Consider the following 17,725-nt stretch of genomic DNA (forward strand, 5'->3'; position numbering starts at 1 on the left):
TTCAAAATTGAATCATGTTTTGTTACGCTGAAACGAATCGCTTCAATTTGTGGAAATAACGGCTCCAATTAATTAAACATAATAGAAAACCAATTAATATAATGGTGCAACATAAGAGTCGAACCCGATTGAAATCACTCAACTTCAATCAAGCATAGTACAAATAGATTTGAAATGAGATAATAGTTGATAATTTGTCGAATAGAAACATTTGGCTGAGTAGTTGGTACATTGAAAGGCTAATATGAACGAAACAGAGAGATCCAGCGGGCAATGGGGCTATTGAAATGATTTAGGAGATTCGGACAAGAAGCGTAAATGCTATAAAAATAATAAAAATAAATAACAAATGAATGCATCCGGGAAATGGGCTGTTTTGCCAACCATAGCAGTAGGACTTCACAGTTGCATTTGCATGATAAGGGAGCAAAAGTAGAGGTCATGTAGCAAAGTTGTCCCATTGCAGCAATCGTACGTACCAGCGAGCAAATCGCATGGATGACTGCTTTACCGAGAACCGGTCACAGATTGCATCGTTTGATCGATCGAGCTGAGTGTCTAGTGACATGAATGTTACATAAAATCATGACGCATATTGCGCATAGTGCGCATAGCACATCTCGTGCTAGCAAGAAGACAAAAAAAAAACACTCTGCACGCGATAAGGGGCGTTGAAGAAAGGCCATAAAAATCGAAAGCATTCGAAACAAAGCGGCCATAAAAATGCAGATTAGCGTGCAGAGCGCCTATAGCTGAGTGGCTCTTAAACTACTGTTCTAAAAAGACAAAAGCATCATAAACCCATCTTCAATGCTGGGAGCAAACTCCTACCTCTTCTGTGAAGTAGGTTATTGTATGGAGCTTTACTTTTGACTTTCCATAAACTCAGCCCACTCGGGCCAAAAAAAAAAAAAAAGGGCGTACAGTTTTGCAAACCGCTCAAAACGAAAGCCCAATGAGGCAACTGTAGCCTGTACATTTGCCGCAATTTGTCGCTTCTTCACGCGAAACAACCCTCGGTGGGCTTACCACAAACTTTGGTAATTAAACACGGTTCGAAAGGGAACCGAAAGGCCCCCGATAGTGGCTGACCGCCGCCCAAGAGAGTATGGCACGAAACGCGCAACACCCCATTACCATCACACGACAGTGCATTCGGATGGGGAGCAAAGCGGCCAGCCCAAGGCAAGTAGCAAGTTATTCAACCGCGTCCGAGATAGTGCGTTGCTGCAGCTGTGCCGTGGCCATGCCGTGACTGCAGCCGCGTGAAGCAATGTGGGAAGATGGATGGGAAAACATGATGATGATTAGATTACGATCATTCGGTTGCGCCTGCTGGCTGGGACGCGTGAGGGTTGATGCTGTTTTCATTATGCTTCTAATTGCTAGATCGAAAGCCATTGCCTAACATGAGGCTAATTTGCCGAAGCGACAAATGAAGCTGTATCTTTCAAGATGATGCCGGTGATAAAAAATGGTAACAAAGTAGGGCCTGTTCGTTGGTGATGGTGGTTTTGTTTATTTTATTTTTTTAACGTGGCCCATAAGCTGTGGGAGGGTGTTTTTTTTGGGGGGAGCAAGGGTGCCGAAATTGCATCCACTAATGGCATGAACTTTTGTTATTTTTTATGTCTTGTGTTATGATCAATGTGAAGCACTTTTTAATAATCGTTTCCATTTGTCTTAAATTGATGGTAGACTTTAAACAAACACAAGATCCTTACAGAAAGTGGCTGAAACAAGTTACATTATTTCCTTTAATTATCATTAAATCATTTAAAATAATTCATAATTATTCATTAAACAACATTGATGTCAACAATCAATTATGCTACGGTTAATTGGAAAAAGTTCTTTCTTTTGCTGAACTGTTAACTTATATTAATATAAACTGAATGTTAATATAATGAGTAAAAATCGCTTTAAAATAATATATCTTCAAAAACTTTAATTCCTCACCATTTTTGTACCAACTTTTTTCAATTCAAATACAAGCAAGAGGTTATTGCAATTAAAAAAAATGTCCTTCGCCTTTAAAAGCATCGCATCCTTTTTCCAAGTTCGCTATTTTAAAAGAATATTGCGCATTGATTGCGCAACCGGAAAATAAACAATCCACAGAAACGAAGGAAAAACATGTCAACCATAATAAATTACACGGCGAACCAGTGAACCATGGTACATATTTATGTGTGTGTGTGTGACAAAGGTGGCAAACGGCACAGATTAAGAGCCGCAAAGGAAATGGATGAAATTAATTCGCATTTGCCATCGTTTGTTTTTAAGCAATTCTTTCACGGTCAGTGCCTGCGCGTTTCTTGGTCTGCGTGACTGCGCCCAATCGCTCGGCTATAGCGATTGCTTGGCTGGACTTTTGCAACACGGCAACACGGCGGATGCAACTTTATGCAATAGATAACTCGAAAAGTGCATGGGTACTGCGTAAGGCGCCATGGGACAATGTGCACACGTTTTCAAAGTTTGTAACCTTCAAAGCGGTTCAAGCCGATATTGTGGTGCGAGATTTTGGACTAGCGGTTAAGTGTTTATATCGTAACTGTGCTAAAAATTAAAAACAAACAAACGATTGTGGAACGGGGAGTTTTCAATTTGAAAGGATTACCACCGTACTCCATTGATAAAGTGGCATTGGAAAAAGGCCGTTTCAGTTATCAGAAAAAAAACGAATTCACGGTCTGTGCCAGTGTAATAGCAAAAACAAAAAAAAAACAATCTTCCAAACACAAAAAGGCTAAAATCAACACCAAAATCAACGAACCGGTATTTTATTGCCGGCAGGTCCTCGGGTTCGGAGCAATCAATGGTGGCAGCCAATGGTACCAGCCGCCAACGGTAGGCATCCCGCGACGCCCCATACGCGGAAGCTTGATTAAAAAATTCCATCATCAAGGTCAGAGCGCGCGCGCGCACGGCACAAAGCCACGGGCAAAGTAAACGTTGAATGAGTCAACGTGAAAATTGGCCGGCAGCGGCGGCGGCGGCGGCGGCTCACACATGAAAGCACTCCGTTCAGCGAATGAAAGAGAGAGTGAGTGTGCAGGTTGTGCGTGAAGTGGAGGAAAATGGAATCAAAAGCCGATAGTAGTACTGCAATCAAATCATCTTGGCGGCGGCATTGCTTTGACCGAATGGCATTGTTGTTTATTTGTTATGTTTTGCGTTTTTTCTGTCTCTCTTTCTCTCTCTCTCGCTTCCCTGTCTGCATTCGGCGATGCAGCATCCTCACTCGGTGCATCAATCAGTACGATGCAATAGACGATTAGCTCTCTCAACGAACCCTGTGTGTGTGTCTGTGGATCTTTTGCAGTTGAGCAAACATTTCCAGTTTTGTTACTATTTCTCGCATCTTATTGCGTTCTCGGCTTTTTATGAACCACACGGAACGGCACGATCATAAAAAAATATTTTCGACCGGGCGGGAACCGGAAGTTGCAACAGCATTTTGACGTAGCTTGCAGTACAGTGGGAAGAAACCCAGGATCAATGATGCCCGCATTTAAAACTGATGCAGTTTTTTTTACATTTACAATCAACAATGCAGTCTTCTTTGATGTAAACGAAAACATTTCATAAGCAAATATTTGGCTTCATGTTGCTAACCGAAATTGAAGTGGAACCAAACCGACAGCCCAGCCTTTGAGGTTCAGTGAACTTGATAAGTGGTTCAAGTGTCTTATTTTAAAACACGGAAATGTCTTCCACCTTAACGACGATTCACGATAAGATTAAGTGAAGAGTAATCGGTTTTAAGAGCCATATAGTCTCAAGACGTTCACCGCACGTGTAACAGAAATCTTCACTCAATTTTTCAGTTCAGATAAATTAAAAAGAAAAAAAAACGTGTAGCTCCTTCAGTTAAATTGTTACGCCTGTCTCGCTATGCTTAAAACCTCTCAATGGTATGTGATGGTCCACATAATAATTTACTGCGTTAACCGGCAGTATCCCACTGCCAAGAACTGATCCCACTCAATGTGATGCTTAACAAATTGTTTATATACACTTTAATGCCACACTACCAGGTTCGGCTGGCCATGTCACACTGGACGTTTCGTATCCGTTGCTTTTGAATTTCAATTCACACGTCACTCGTCGACCGTAATACAGCATTCCCCAGCATTCGAGTACAATCTCTGCCGCTCGCAATGCACCAGAATTGATGATAATTCCATATGCCTACCACGTCCCCTCACGCATTTGCTTTCTTCTGGGCGAACCGGCCGAAGCATATGCTAATGGTGTCCGTTAGCTTCTGTGATTTACCGTCGCGCCGGATCGATTCGTGCTTACGGAATTCTGACACGTCCACGACCGACCTAAAGTGGCCTAGTTTATCTTCCGTATGACCGTACTATCTGGCCACTATTCGACACAGTTCCAGGCCGCTGGTTCCGTGCCGCATAAACGGCAGCGTCCAGTCCAGTTGCTCGCTAGCGCCCAGTTGCACTTTTGCTAATCAATGAACGCACACAGGCAAAGCGCTGTGTGCACAGACGGAGCTTAGAGTGGACAACAAAGCTTAAAAAAATTATCATAAATCGCACATTACTCATGGGCCTCTCTTTCCTTTCGCTTCACGACAGCAAGCGCATTATGGTAGCCGTCCCCAGCCACACACACACACACACACACACACACGCATACAAACACCCTTTACCCCCGGGGGCTGGCCAACCCCATCGAGGGTGACACAATCAACACTCACTCACATTGAACGGGCTTGTAAATTACGCGCCGCCCGCGGAACTGGCACAGCACAACATCTCCACTATCAGTCCGAGTATCGAGACGCGGCCGCGACAAACTGCGGAAAAGGGCGAAGGGGGTTTGTTGGGCAGGAGTGTTTGATTTGTTTCGACATCTCTTCGGTTGGCCGTATGAGTCGTCGGTTGGCGAGTGAGTGAGTGAGTGAGTGAGTGAGTGGGGCGCGTATGATAACAGCACCGCCGCTGATTGCATCGCCGGCCATTTAAGTGGACGAAAACGGTGCGCGTTGCAGCGTTGCGACGTGACACAAACTCTGGGAGGGATGGGAGTGGAGGGGGGGGGGGGGGAGCGCTCACGAAGGGTTTCCACTACGGCGCCGCGAACACCCGCGAAATGTTCCAACCGCTTTGCGAGGGCTTTTCCACCATATCACCGTGGTACACCTTTCAAAGCGCTTTGGCCAAAGTTCACAATACTGGTTAGAAGGGTGGGTGGGTTTGTGCGCGGGATTTTCAATCCTCCCGGAGCCCGCAGAGTATTGATTTTATTTCTTCTTCCTGTCTAGACGGGGAAGAATGGCTTTTTGCTTCGTTCCGTTCGGTTCGGTGACCATTTAACTTTCCGAAAGGAAATGTGGACTCTCTCTCTCTCTCTATCTCTCTGCTGTGCTTTCCGAACGGACGCTACTGTTCGATGATCGATGAGCGTCGTTTCGAACGGTTACTACAACACCCTTGAACACTTACGGTCGCGTTTGCGTGTTGTTTTAGTATCTCGTGCCTTATCTTTCGCATTTGGTAGACCATTAGTGATGGTTAGCAATTTAGCGTTGACGAAATAATTGCAAAAAGCTATTTCGAATTAAAATTTTGCGTCCTGCAGCACACCGTAAGGTGCAGCAGCTCTTGGGACTGTGGTTGGGCACAGTCGAAGGGCATAAAAATGGCCCCAGACACGCGTCAGAATGAAATGAATTGGTCGTGAAATGTGGCAGGGTAGAGAAAATAAAACAGAGAAAGACGGACGAATAGTTTAGTCACGTTTGAGCCATGAAGACAAAATAACAGAATAAAATTAACAGGGCTTTATAGGCGTCCCATGCTAAGCTTTAAAGAAATGTTAGAAGTTATTCAAGCGAAACAGCTTCGAAACAGCAAATAATTCAAAAAGCGAAGGAGCATAACTTAAACGACGTTAGTCATGTTTAGCTTACGAAGTATTAAATATTTTAAAAATCTTCCCTTTAAAGTTTTATTACAAATTTACTGGCAGACGTTTAATTTCATTAAACAACATTTTTCTAATAACCTGTCCATTGCAGCCAACTTCACAACAGTAATAAGGGGGAAAATTAAATAAAGGCCAAACTAATAAACCATCACCACTGTAAGGCAATATTGATTCCGAATCTGTACCCTTCGGTGGCTTATCAAAATCTATCGCCTGCGTTACCTCATCCAACAGGCAAGGCGTGCAGGGAGAGCAACACAACGTACATTCAGCTGGGTAGTCTACACAACTGTGTAAAACTGGCCACTGTTATCAGGCCGTTCTGCAACTATATAGTCCCTTCCCATTTGCACCAATGGGACAATAAATATCGTTTCTAAGCGTTGTGAGTACGCGTGTGGTGGGTGTTGTCGCATCGAGCTAGCGATAGTTGCGTATCAGAGCACGCGTTCGCTGTGCGTAACGAGCAACAAGTCAAACAAAACAGTGCCTTTTTTTTCTTTCTTCTTTCCAACAACACAACGCAATCAATGTGGCTTGGCCAACGATGATAAGCCGCCGTTGGCCGTCGGAACCCCGGCCCGGGATCCTTCTCAGATCGGGAGGTTCTCCTTGGGCGAGAACAAAGAGAGCACCGCGAAAGGGAAAACATACGCCTGTGTGCCCCGTAAGCCCCGACAGTGTTCACCTTTCCCGCTGGTGAACGTTCGAACCGGAAACGGATGGAATGGTGTACGGGATTGAAAAACACCACCACAAAGTGTGGACTCCGCCGGAATGGAGGATAAGGCAAGCAACAACAAAAAAAGATGGGTTAGTTTAAAGAAATAACACAAGTAACAAACCAAGAAGTGACAAAACCAACAGAAGAAAGAACATGGGTTCAATATGCAGATTATGACATAAGCTGATGTGTGTGTGTGTGTGCGCATTGGTTGAATACATACCGAATGATTTCCGTTCTCTCGCTGGCGTGGAGCTGGTGGAACGTTGCCCTTTCTTGTTCTGCTGCTTCTTCGCTAGTTGATGGGTTTTGCTCTTCCTACGCTCGTCTCGCTGCAGACAGACAGAACTCTTTCCCTTTTTTTCTTCCCTCGGATTGCGTTTGGTAGATTGTTTTATTACTTTCTCTGCCGCTCACTACAGTGCGACTGCTGCTGCTGCTGCTTCCGGTTTCACTGCGACCGCTGTTGGCACGTTCTTCACACGTCCGTCTGTCGTCGTTCTAACGCCTTCCAGTGCTGGTTTGATCGTAAAGGATATCATGCTGGAAACTGCCGCACAGTTTCGCAGAGCGTTTTTTTTCGTCGTGCTCGTGCTGCCCTGCTGTTGGCAACGCGCTCTCAGTAGGCTTTACGTAGTCGGTATTTGCACTAGAGTTTGCACTTGGGTTTATTTTTTTTTTGTTTTTTTTTTTCGTTTTGTTGTTTCACTATTTCACCACCGGAGGGTATAAAACTGTCACTGAATGTAGTTGCATCGTCGGAAGATGTGGAAGATGAAATGAGCTGTTGACTCGCTGTTTTGTCAGTCAGCTACATTGGCAGGAGGAATTCTATTGTTTTATCTCATCACGCTGCAAGGATAAGGTGGAACAACAAAGCATTGAAGGAAAACTGTCACTGCAAAAGACGCATCGGATATGAAAGGGTAATGCTCACTGATATGACTAGAAATACGAATTTTGTAATCAGAAGCATTTTCCTGACAGACATTGAGGAATAGATTTTTTTTAATAGTCAGACACATTTGCAACACATGGTTCCCTTGGTGGGGTTCTGATGAAGACAGCACCAACAAGAGAAAATCAAAACGAAATTTCGAAGCAGGAAACGTGCTGCTCCCCGGAGACCAGCCGAAACCTAACAGCCCAAAAACGCATCAGTAACTTTAACAGAAAGATAGACACATTTAAAGGCGTTATTTTATCTAATATTTAAGATCTTCACAAAACTCATAGTTCACATGCAAAATACAAAGAGCTGCCGCAGTTTTAAAAGCCATCGAATAAAACTCGTTGAAGTGCGCTCGCTCTCTCTCGCCCTGTCTGTCTGTGTCTGTGGCATGCCCACGGAGTTTGCGGTGTTGTTCGTTCGCTCTGGGTGGCAAATGAGATCGTCTCTAACATGGCGTTATGTTTTTCCTCTACTCCCCAGTGTCCTTCAACCCATTCCCCACCAAAAAGGGCGGCGGGGCGCGGAGAGAAACAGAGATAGAGAGAGAGACAGAGACAGAGAAATACGGCACGGGAAGAAGAGGCCAAAAACTAGACAAAGCGATACCGAACGAGCAAAACAAATGGCAGAACAACGAAAAGCCACAAAATGACACTATCTTGTGACACCCGCGATCGTGCCCGGTCTCCACCGTGTCTCACCCTCATCCATATGTACTGCCATACTCTCACTTTCCGCCACATCTCCCAATCCTATCGTATCCATTCGTCGGCACCGTCGTCGTGTGTGGTGGAGTCTGCAATGCTCCACCAGCGTCGTGACCGTACCACTCGAGCTCGATAGGAAGAAACGAAAAAAAACAACAACAATAACACTTTGCCGAAACGCTGCCCTTCTACGCCCGGCCTGGACGGAAAACCACGGCAGCAGAGGTGAGAAAAGTGTGGGAAAAAAGAAAATCGTGAGTGAAAACCAATCTTTTGGAGCCCTGCCGAAGGTGCAGGGTGGTCCGGTTCAGGAAGATTTTTGCAGTCCGATTCCAGTTCTATTCCACATACCAGGCTTTTCTCAAGCAAAAAAGGGGTGTTTTCCTTCAAATAGGATGTGTCTACCATAGAACATCATTCACACAAACACATTAACACATACACACATATATATGTATATAGATATGCGAATCCACACGCACTAGTACAGGATCTAATAAGTTTGTCAGTGTTCTTGGCACAAACGGCTATTGCAGACCTAACCAAAAGAAATTTCAAAGAAACACACATTTTCCCTCGCGGCACTGTGCTTGGGAGGCAAATTGCCTGGAGGGTTGTGTTTGTCCAATTTAACGTTTATTGTAGGAAGGGGAAAACAATGATTTCGTTCAACCACAGCGAACCAAACAAACAGCTTCCAAGGCCTACTAGCCTCGGGGCATAATATCCAAAGCTCTACCCAAATAAACAATCGAACTGACCGAAAATGTCCTAAAGACTAGCAGAGTGGGCCTAATGGGAGCAGAAACTCGATGTAGTAAGAAGAGCTAGCCTAATCCGTTTAAATGAGTCTGCTGCTGTGGATAACTTTAATGTTCCAACGAAAAATACTGATTGGCAAGGTATTTGGCCCGAAAAGGATGTTACAATTTACCGACACCCGGCCATTTCTACTGCTGATAGACCAGCACGGGAAAACTATCACCACCCCCTCCCCGTGACCCGCATAAACAAATGGAGAACCAGCAAAACATAATACACCCCAAAAGCGCAACGAGAGCAAACTGTCACAACTGTCACTGGAAGAACGGGGGAGCATACACGCACACATGGGAACCTCTTCGGCAGGTGGAAAAAGGGGACCGGGAAACAGTTGCTGTGCGATGGGGAAAAGCGATCCTCTAAACATCGGCTTAGTAGCAGCTCCTCCTACACCGAACCAAACAAATCACTGCACACACAAACACGCCAACACGCCGTTCTAGCACTTTTGGTTCTACCGTCGACGCACATATACACACATGGGGACTGGGAACGACCGCATGAAAAATATTGGACACACCAGTCTGGAAGAGGAAAACACACAAACACATGCACACATACACACAGAAACATAGATATACACGGTGGTAGGAAGTCGCGCAATCGCAGCTGTCACACGGTCACGCACGGTGATGCACGGATAAGGGCTACACGCGTTCCGTGAGCCTGAAGTTTTGCTCCTTACCCGTTGTGGTGTGTGGTACCCGTGCGAGCACAAAACGCGCGTCCGAATCGTCGCGGGTGTACGAGTGAATTAAGCGCGGACGAATCGAAAAGTGTACATTATGTACGTGCTCGGTGTTTGCCGTTCGCCCGCAAGTTCGCTCTTTTTCTTTCTCTCTCTCGCTCTGTCTTTCTCTCTTTTGTGCGCTCTCACACCGGCCCTGATGCTGCTGCTGCTCGTTCTTTTACGCACTTTTTTGTGTGGATTGCATGCATGCGTATGAGAAGGAACTGAGAGAGAGAGAGAGAGAGAGAGAGAGAGAGAGAGAGAGAGAGAGAGAGAGAGAGCAGTTTTGAGAGAAGAGTGTTTTTGTTACAGGGTTTCTTGTTCACTGTTTGATATATTGCTTTAGGTTTCAATTTCAGGTATAGCAATTTGTATTTTATTTATCGTTTATGTGAAGTTTTGCTGCTGGCACTGTTGACAATTCAAAAAAACCATCAAATTCTATTAAAAAACGTACAAATACGATACACTTTTTTCATCTAACCCTGTAGAAACTCTTTCTCTCTCTCTCTCTCTCTCTCTTTCCTCGTCGAGCTGGAATTGTCTCTCGCGTTTCCAAGAAACGCATCAGCTGGAAACACTTTCCATCTCTTTCGCTCTCCTTTCACTCTCTTCGTGTCTCACTCACCCATGCTTGTCGAGGCTGGTTCACTCTTTTCCACCCTTGGGCAATGCTGTTATCGTGTAGCTGAATGTGCATGCATCGACTACCGCGGTGGCTACACAGTGCGTACACCACCCCTATGCGCAGGAGAAGGACGAACACGAGCGCAATCTCCGCGCAACGGAGCTCTCGCTCACAATCGACGGAATCCTGGGCGCATACCGTTTTCGGGGAAGGATGCAGGAACCCTTCACCTCAACCACCGAAACTCATTCGCTTCCTCCCCCGTCCTCCCCCTACTGGATTGCATTGCAGCGCATGCCGGCTTGCAACTTCCTATGCGTGTGTGTGTGTGTGTGGAGTCACCGATGACATTGAAAACTGTGGCGTGCGATGACTCAGGCCGGTCATGCGGCAACAGGATTGAGCAAACAAATAAAATTACGAAAAAAGATAAAAAAAAACAGAACACACTACGAGGAAAACACTCGCGACAATATAAATGGCCCCGGCGTGTGCTTCTTTCCTGTTCGCATGGATGCACTTTTATCTTTCTTTATTGTTATTGCATCTTATCGACAGTCGCCGATTTCCTGACCTGGGGGTTATGGGATTTAGAGACGTTTTAAAATTATGAAGCTGTAAAAACGGCACCCAAAGGGGGAATGCAAATGAGTTTTCTGCATTCATAAACAGATTCGACAGGGGACAGACAGAACTTAACGGTAATGGTCGGCAGTTTGGGCTGTGCATGAAGCGTTAAAGCTCACGAAATGATTTAAAAACCATGCAAAATGCTTGTAATGTGCACAACAAATCAACCCTCTCGGAAGGTTTAGCCAACGGAGTGTTTATGTTTACATTTAAAATAAGGCTCGTATCTATATATAACCTTACAGTTTTCAAGATCTTTTTATTTTATTTTACACACAAATGAACACTCCACTTTTTAAGACCTTCTCGTGCACTGCACATTAAAACGAACATAATTGTGTACAAAGCAAACATAATGAATTTCTAAATAAAGCCAACGATCCCTTCAGGAGCCAAACATGCACGTACATTGCACTCCACGTCTTCCGCGTTGTGTCTTCACTTTTGCTGCACTTATTGTGCAATATGTAAACGAAGCCGGGCTTTAGCACGATCGTACCCGTGTGTGCATGGGTAGTGCGTAGAAAGAGTAGAACTTGCGAATGAAGAGGTTGGTGTTGAGCATACGTCTTTGATGTGGGAAGCGATGTTCAAACAAATATTTATAAAAAATGAGAACGTTTTGTTATCTCGGTTAAAATCTAGTTTGTTAATTAATTCCAAACTATTTTTAAAGGTTTTTCGGCCTAAAATCTACAAGCAAGAAGTGAGTGTTTGTGTTCGTTCTCGTTTAAATTAAAAGAAAAATAAAAACACCATCGCTGAGTGCATTCAACCATGAGCATTCGAACACTCTTCTGCCGGCTGGCACGTATTCTGGCCGGTCGACACATGGCCGTTCTTGGCATGTTTGCACACGACGATGACACGATAGTGCTGATGCGCAGTGCAATATACTACTCAACGCACTATTGTATGATTCACGGTCAATAATCTCGCCGCAAAGCCATTATCACGCTGAGACACTAATAAACAAGACGTTTCCCCTGTCGATCCTTGGCTCCTCCAATCTTCGACACCTGCACGTGCAGCGCACGCTCGAACACCTTCCTCGACAAACCTCGAATAGTGCACCCTTGAAGTAATGATGATGAATTCATAGTTATGCTTTTGTTCTGCTTCCGCCTCACGGAAACGACACACGGATTCTCTTCACACTTCACAGCTCATTCTCGCCATTTTCCAGTTCCGACACTTTCTTATCAGTGCTGCACGGCACGGCGTGCCTGTGTGTCAACTTCCGTGGGCCGTTCGGTGTGAATCTCGCACCCCGACGAGGTGTGTAATTTATGACTGACGCTGTTGTGGATCGCCGGCAAAACAGTGTGTGTGTGTGTTATTTATATCCTCGTCTTACGTTTTCTGGTGGTTTTCTTTCGAGCGTGAGTGAGTGAATTCCGTTGTCACGATAGAGTACGATCGACCAATAATAATCGCCCTCCCACATCCACGGATAGCGATGACTTCCTGAATTATGAGATCTACTGCCCCGAAGATTTACGAGACGTTAGCACATCCATATTTATTTTCAATTAATATCCATTTTGTCTATACGATATGTTATTAATATCCTGGTAGAAGCGAGTAAATTCTTCAACTGTTTGATTTCGTACCCAACTATCATGTTTAAAATTATTTACTAAAAAAAAAACAAAACAAAATCCCAAAAAGGTAATTTCTATGCTATTCGCTATTTCAAACCATGTTCACGGCTGTCCCACTTGAGAACAAACATGGAAAGGTCTCACACTTGAACGGATTACACGAAGCCTCACTTTAAATGCAAATGTGAACAAACGACTTCACAAGGGATAAAAAAGCAACCCATTCATAGCTCAGCGTCCAACCAAACTACCACATTGAAGAGTTTGTCTTTCCACCAAACTCTTCCGTGTACGGTAAAATTATTATTGCTCATTCCTCCCTGGCACAGCGAGGTATCTCCCGTGTTCCATTGAAAAGGCAACCACCTCAACAGACTGCCTCTCTCTCTCTCACACACACAAGCCCAAGCTCTAATAATAACAAGCCGTAAAAATGTGGATATTAAAACAAACAAAGATTAGCCCGGCCGGATGCCCGCCCGGGAACACGATCTCGCCCGGGATGCTGTCGAGCGGCTGGGAAAACGCGGCCCCTGAGTCATGCAGACCCTGTGGACCGGTACCGTACACCCGCACGTACACACCGTACCGAAAAGTTATCATGTAAAAATATGTAAAAACATTAGATCATGAACAAAGGGAACGCGCACTGCTGGAGATGGAGCGCACTGCGATCGCGGCTGCTGCATAGGCTGGGTGCGATTGATCGTTTCGGGGATGGGAATGGAATGGACAGGGGGAACAAAAAGGAAAACCAAACAGTCAACGCTGAGAAGCTCGACGAGTGGCGGGGGAATGAAATAGAAAGGATGCAGGCTTGTTTGGGTGATCGTACAAAGGGGGGACTTACTACGTTGGATCTGGATGCAAATGGTATTTAAACAAAAGTGAATTTTATGCTGCTCGATGATTAGTAGCGGTTTCAAAATGATGAGTTCTAACTGTTTGAAAATAAATGAGAATGTTAAAAAACGTAATTATTGATATTTCTAAGGTTGTGCTAAGCGTAACAATCAAAGCCATTCTAAGACCATATGCTTATGGATTTATGTTATCCCCGAAATCCACCCAAGAAAAAAACTCCACAGCTCCTACGCTACAGTAAAATTTGATACACAAATAGCTCATTCATATTTTTTTATACAGATCCAACTATAAATTCAATACTAATTTCTGACGAAATAATTCTTTTCAAAAATATGAAATAAACCTGGGCCAGAGTAAAGCCGTTTCAAATGTCCAAAAATTCACATATAATTCCAATCAGCATCAAATCGTACTAACTCGTGTTTCGTGTAGCAAGTATTCAAGTGATCATTCTTTTTTCACCTAAGATGTTCATCAAATATGGCACAATTTGCCAATACCGTTGACGTTGCAGCGGTAAACTGCATTTGCTTAAGGAATTTATGCAAAAAACATGCTCGAAATCATAGAGATCAACATGATATCATAACAAATACTAACTTAGCAGCGAATGACGTTTCTATCGCAAAATAATAACACTTGATTGTTGTTAATACATAATTTCGAGCAGCTTCAAATCGCTTCTTCCGTTGAACTAGATGATGTTGCAGCGTTGCCAAGTATATTCAATCTACCAAGAAGTGAAAATAATGTCTTAAATCAGACATGTCAAACATACGGCACGTGGGCCACATGCGGCCCGCGAAGGCTCTCAATCCGACCCGCGAAGAACTTTGGCAGTTATTTGAATGAAGCTGAAATAGATGGCAAATTATAAGATAAGAGAAAACGGGTGTATTAATGTTTATCCATTGAGGAAGAAGGTTTCAACATTCAGTTTTAATATTCCAATTATCGAAGAGTGTAATAATTTACACATAGTTACTTGTTTGGGAAGGTATCCGTGAAGATGGCACGTAGCATGTGTTTAAGTAGTTGTTTCCTCAGAGCAGTCTAAAGTCGGACTACCAATATTTTCACCCATTTACCGACATTGAGGCTCTCTGGAAAGTTCGGAAATCATGTGTTGGAATACCACTTTCTTCACTTCATTGATAAGGGTACTCTTTAAAATGATCTCTCTAAATATCAGGGCGGTATAGTAAAACCATGGAAAACCAAGAACTTAAAAAAGGTATGAATTGTATGAGGTAGACTGTATGTTGTTAGTCTTTTTTTCCTCAAAAAAAATGGCCACAAAATGGCCACAGAGCAATTGAATACGAATTATTAAATTTCCAAGCAGGGACGACCGCCACTAAAGTAAAGTATGAGTAAATTAATGAATTTCATGAACTGTTTATTGGAGGCTACAAAACTGTAGATGAGATTCTAGGTTGAAGAATAAGTCTTTAATGATTTTTTTGCCTATTGAACGCACTCCCACCCCACCGCCGCTCAACTGTGGCCCGCGAGAATATTTTGAACCGCAATCCGGCCCGCGTGCCAAAACGAGTTTGACATCACTGCCTTAAATATTGGCCATCATCCATCGTGCAGTGAAACAACTGCTGGTCGATTTCTCCACCCAAAACCTCCGTTCAACTACAATGCGATCTATTCGATTCGTGTGTGATGCGATCGATTGTCCCCGAGCCATGTCTACGCATGTTTACACACCCCTCCTGGTACGCTTGTCCCACGTGCGGTGCGGTGGTCAACGCCAGGGCGGGAGGGAGTGAGAGGTGCGGGAACCGGGGCTTCGGATGGAGACGGCTGACACGGAAGAGCCCGGAGGCAGAGAGTGCAATGCGCACGCAAACCGTGATCATACCATTCGGCACGACCCCTCAAACCGCATCGTTTGACAGCTGGTTACCATGGCGCGATTGCAGCCGGCCAGAAAGTGAGTAACGCCGCGTGTGTGTGTGTGTGTTAGACAGCGATTGCAAGCAAAAGACACTCCGTATACCCGGTCGTTATGGTAACCGCGGTATATCCCGCGCACGGTACACCCGCCGTAACGAAAACAACCGAATGCTAATGTTTATATTATGTTGCGCAGCTTCGGCCCGCGAACTTCCCATCCTGGTCGTCGGCCGGGTCTTGACCCTCCGCACAGCGGCCCCCACAGCTTTGGCCCGTTAAGGAGTTGAAGATCATTTTCAAAGCGCGCGTGTACATAGCCACACACACACACACACCATGACTGATCTAGCCTTGCGGCCGACTAAAGCTTGAATCATGCTTGCGAGAAGCAGGGAGAGACACAAAAAAAAACATTTGCTACGAGGCCCATTACTGGAGTGACCGTGCGAGAATCCGCTGGTTTCCGAGGGTGACGACGGGGCTTTATGGTCGTTAGTGGGTCCGACTTTTGGACCTCCTAGACGCTGAGCAACAGATAAATCATTCATGTGCAGCTCGCTCCACGCTACACCGCGGTGCGGAAGGCTGCATAAGCGATATCGATGGGCTTTGGCATAGGCGCGCACACACACACACAAGTTTAGTTACGTCCGGTCGCCAGGCGCTGGTGGCTGGTAAACTGTCGCAGGCTTGGAGGGTCATAGTGGCGGCCGCGACGACGACGACGACGATGGTGACAACGATGACGACGCGCTTTGGCGCTTTGCAGCGGCGCTTTGATGGCGTCTGTTTTCATGCCTAGCGGCGGTCTCTCCAAGATGCCTTTCTTCTCAACATGTCCTCTTCCCGGGACATGTGCACGCTCACAGTTCTTGCTGGATTGTAGGCATCACCTGGGAGTCTAGGATTTGGGATGCGAAAATCCAACAAAAGTTTGGTGCACCAAAGTTACACAAAAGCTGTTTAGAAATTTGTCACAGTCTTAATTCTATAACCATTTCAGGATAGTAATTTGGTACATCAGGAAACTTAATTTCTCCAGCTCCAGAGCAAATCGTGGCAGTAAACGATCGCCCATCACTGTTTTGCTCTTGGGTGATCTTTGCAACGAGGGATCTCCTACATGGACACCATGCAACCAACAGCAACAAGCCGCATGTGGCGCATGGGCTTCACCTAATGGTGCACACTACCGGCCCGGATGCGCTCGTATGTGACAACCGGAGAACGCGAGAGAGGGCATCCCCAGCACTCCGAGCCACAACGGCAATGGTAGCAGAGGCGCCTACCACACAGCGACAACGAGATCACACGAAAGCCACACGCTTCCTATTGCTTATAACCCAGCCCGAGTCCCCTGCCCGATCTGACCCACAGTTCCTTGCACGTGAGAGCCTAAACATCGTGCCGAGGCTTCTGCCACCTTGGAGCACAGTTCACAGTCACACATAGTCCACGCTTTGCGCTTTCCGATCGCACCAACCATCTGGGCCAACCCTCCCTTTCTAGCATCGGCAGCTTAAGCCTCCGCTGGCTTCCTTCCTCGATGCCGTCCCCCCCCGCTGTCCCAGCATGTTCGCTGCCCAGCAGCTTCGTTGCACACACCATAATTGCACACCGCCTTGAAGATCAGCTCTGGCCGGCCTAATCGAACCGCAACCGGACCGACCGTACGACAAGGTGACAATGGTGGGGGGGCACTGAGAGGATCGTGATCGACAAAATAGCTCCACGAACGGTAGGGTCCACCGATCCCCATCGCCACCCCATTCGATCGGTTCGACCCGCACGTACCGACCAGGGCAGGGTAATGGCGCCCCGGGTTGGATATAAATAATCGTGAAATCTTGAAATGCCCATATACGGTCCTGGACCTGAAGTGAGATGCTGAGGACGAGAGACAGAGAGAGAGAGAGAGAGAGAGAGCGAAGAAAAAAGAACGCAAACAACAAGAGCCTTTCGTCATTGACATTGAGCCACGGGGCTGCTGCTGCTGCTGCTTGATTCGCTGGTTCATGCTTCCGAATTAATACGGCACGGGTGAAGGCGGGACGGTTTGGGGACGAGTTTTCGCCCGCGGATCTCCCGGTCGATGGCTGTGTGTTTGCCCGCTGTCGTCGCCATCGTGGAGCCACCGTCGGGCAGTAGTAGTAGTAGTAGTAGAAGTAGCAGTCCCCAAAACAAAAACAAACGAA

At 45.6% G+C, this 17,725-nt stretch overlaps 1 protein-coding gene across 2 annotated transcripts in view; it reads right to left on the reverse strand.

Annotated features, from left to right (window-relative positions):
- LOC120952778 (GAS2-like protein pickled eggs) overlaps positions 1 to 9,963 on the reverse strand; it is a 34,578-nt gene extending 24,615 nt beyond the window's left edge. Inside the window, exons 1-2 of one of the 2 annotated variants that reach the window (XM_049607899.1) lie at positions 9,849 to 9,963; positions 6,906 to 7,534 (exon numbers count right to left, since the gene is read on the reverse strand). The gene's annotated coding sequence lies outside the window, so the exon portion shown is untranslated. Of the gene's footprint in view, positions 1 to 6,905; positions 7,581 to 9,848 lie in introns of both variants that reach the window. The other variant, XM_040372271.2, reaches the window with a different exon arrangement.
- Positions 9,964 to 17,725: the final 7,762 nt, after the last annotated feature.

The sequence above is a fragment of the Anopheles coluzzii genome, chromosome 2 (assembly GCF_943734685.1).
Source record: "Anopheles coluzzii chromosome 2, AcolN3, whole genome shotgun sequence".
NCBI classification, from domain to species: Eukaryota; Metazoa; Arthropoda; class Insecta; order Diptera; family Culicidae; genus Anopheles; species Anopheles coluzzii.